Genomic DNA, 3017 nt, shown 5'->3' with positions numbered 1-3017 from the left:
GTGTCTCCTCAGATCCTGAGACCACAATAATGAACCAAGAACTCTCAACTTTTTATCCCCAGAGCTTCTTTCAGAAAGAGATGTCTCTCACTGGAGCAGATTTCTAAGAGTTTTGATTTTGCACTCCAGTTTGTATCCCTTTCCAGTAGCCAGCTTATGGAGGCTCCCCCTCTGTTTGTCTTCTGATATCTTCTCCAGAGATTCATGACTCCATACCTCTTACTTTGAAAAAGCAGTCACTTTTTTACTTACAGAGTTCCATATATATTTTCTTACATCTCAGGCTGAATTCATGGGTGTTCAGAAAAGTTTTATAGATACCTGCTAAATTCAAGGGACCAAATGAAATGAGGTCCCCCTACTCTTCCACCACCTTGCCAAGTCCCCTGTCCATTGTTTAAATCTCACTTTTTCATTTTTTCATTCACTTTTTTTCATTTCACTTTTTCATTTTTCATTATCTCACTTTTTCATTTTATTAGTTATTGTGTTATATATGTGATATGGAATGTGTCATCTTTTATGGAAATTGTGATAAGAAGTATATCACTCTTTCCCATCCATGACTGCCCTTGCTCACTGGTGCTCCCCGCTTCCCACCTGCCACCCTCAGGAGGTTATCTTTTTAATCTGCTGCCATCTCCTCAGCCACCTGCCCTTCTCTGATCTTGCCACTTGCAGACAGGTCTCCTTGGCCCAGAGAGGCCAGAATCTGAGTCATCACCTGATTGCCTTTCATCTGAGAAGTTCAAGGCACTTGTGGAATTTCTGCCACACAGGCCGCGGGTCTTGTAGCACATTTGTTTTTTTTTTTTAAAGATTTTATTTATTTATTGACAGAGAGAAATCACAAGTAGGCAGAGAGGCAGGCAGAGAGAGAGAGAGGGAAGCAGGCTCCCTGCTGAGCAGAGAGCCGGATGCGGGACTCGATCCCAGGACCCTGAGATCATGAACTGAGCCGAAGGCAGCGGCTTAACCCACTGAGCCACCCAGGCGCCCCCTTGTAGCACATTTGTAAGCATGGTTGTCATCTGGAAGGAACTGGTGATTATTGGTGGTGGAACCTGTGGTAAGACTTGTGGGTCACCTGGGTGGTTCAGTGGGTTAAGCCTCTCCTTCGGCTCAGGTCATGATCTCAGGGTCCTGGGATTGAGCCCCATATTGGACCTCTGCTCAGTGGGGAGCCTGCTTCCCCCTCTCTCTCTGCCTGCCTCTCTGCCTACTTGTGATCTCTCTCTCTCTCTCTCTCTGTCAAAGTGTTATGTACCCACAGTGTTTGAGAACTATATGGCAGATATTGAAGTTGATGGAAATTAGGTAGAGTTGGCTTTGTGGGATACAGCTGGGCAGGAAGATTATCACCACTTGAAGTCTCTCTCCTATCCAGACACTGATGTTATACTGATGTGTTTCTCCATTGACAGCCATGATAGTTTAGAAAACATCCCATAAAAATGGACCCCAGAAGTCAAGCACTTTTGTCCCAACCTGCCCATCATCCTGGTTGAGAATAAGAAGGATCTTCAGAATGATGAGCACACAAGTTGGGATCTTGCCAAGATGAAGCAGGAGCTGGTGAAGCTAGAAGAAGGCAGAGATATAGCAAACAGGATTGGCGCTTTTGGGTACATGGAGTGTTCAGCAAAGACTGAAGACAGAGTGAGGAGGTTTTTGAAATGATCATGAGAGCTGCTTTGCAAGCCAGATGTACGAAGAAAAAATATGGGTATTTTGTCTTGTGAAACCCTGTTGCAAGCACAGCCTTCATGCAGTTAATTTTGAAGTGTTGTTCATTAATCTTAGTGTATGATTACTGGCATTTTTTCATTTATTTATAATTTACCTAAGATTACAAATCAGAAGTCAACTTGTTACCAGTATTTAGAAGCCAACCATGATTGTTAATGATGTCCAACTCACCTGGCCACCGAGGTCCTTCTGACAGCCCTCCTCTGTACTCCCACAAGACACACCAGGTGCTAATTAAAGGAATTTATTAACTTCTTGCTTCTTTTTAGAAAGAGAAACAGTTGTTAACTTTTGTGAATTAGGCTGCTACTACTTTATACTAACATGTCCTGCCTGTCATCTGTAGGCTGCAAGGTACTATGTTGAGTCCCTACTTCAGAGCCAGTTTTTTTAAAATGCTCATTCAGAAAGACCCAAGTCCATGCAGCTGTGACAGTTACAGTTCTGTGGGTTCGTGTTAGTTGCCTTATAGTTACTCTGTAATTAGTACCACTTAATGTATGTTACCAAAAAATAAACATATCTACCCCAGACTAGATGTAGTATTTTTGTATGATTGGATTTCCTAATACAGATATTTGTTATCCTTGTAGAAATTGTATTTTTTTAAAGAAGGTGTGTTTGAAAATAAAGTCAGACAGAAAATTTAAAAAAATAAAAAAGAAGTACATCACATGGAAAAGGTGCATCTAATAAAACATGTAATAATTTGCAAGATGGCGAAGAAGTAGCAGGCTGAGACTACATCAGGTAGCAGGAGATCAACTAGATAGCTTATCTAAACATTGCAAACACTTACAAATCCAATGGGAGATCAAAGAGAAGAAGAACAGCAATTCTAGAAACAGAAAATCAACCACTTTCTGAAAGGTAGGACTGGCAGAGAAGTGAATCCAAAGCGACGGGAAGGTAGACTGCGGGGGGGAGGGGCCTGCTCCCAGTAAGTGGCGGAGCAATGGAGCACAAAATCAGGACTTTTAAAAGTCTGTTCTGCTGAGAGACATCGCTCCAGAGGCTAAACCGGGGTGAAGCCCACACGGGGTCAGTGAGGCCCCAGGTCCTGCAGGGTCACAGAAGGATTGGGGTGTCTGAGTGTCACAGAGCTTGCAGGTATTAGAATGAGGAAGCCAGCTATAGAGACAGAGCCAAGGAGTGAGCTCTCAGCTCAGGGTTACCTTGAACTGGTCCCAGGCTGAGTGAGCTCAGAGCATAGCCAGAGGCCAGGGAGATGGGAGTTATTGGGCGCTAATCTGAGGGTGCACTGAGGA

General features: G+C 43.5%; 1 pseudogene; it reads left to right on the top strand.

Moving 5' to 3' along the window:
• The first annotated feature begins 1274 nt into the window (after positions 1–1274).
• LOC132006934 (transforming protein RhoA-like) lies at positions 1275–1742 on the top strand (annotated as a pseudogene).
• The last annotated feature ends 1275 nt before the right edge of the window (positions 1743–3017 follow it).

Source organism: Mustela nigripes, chromosome X (genome assembly GCF_022355385.1).
Source record: "Mustela nigripes isolate SB6536 chromosome X, MUSNIG.SB6536, whole genome shotgun sequence".
NCBI lineage: Eukaryota > Metazoa > Chordata > Mammalia > Carnivora > Mustelidae > Mustela > Mustela nigripes.
The sequence above is the reverse complement of the archived record's forward strand: the minus strand, read 5'-3'. Positions and strand labels throughout refer to the sequence as shown.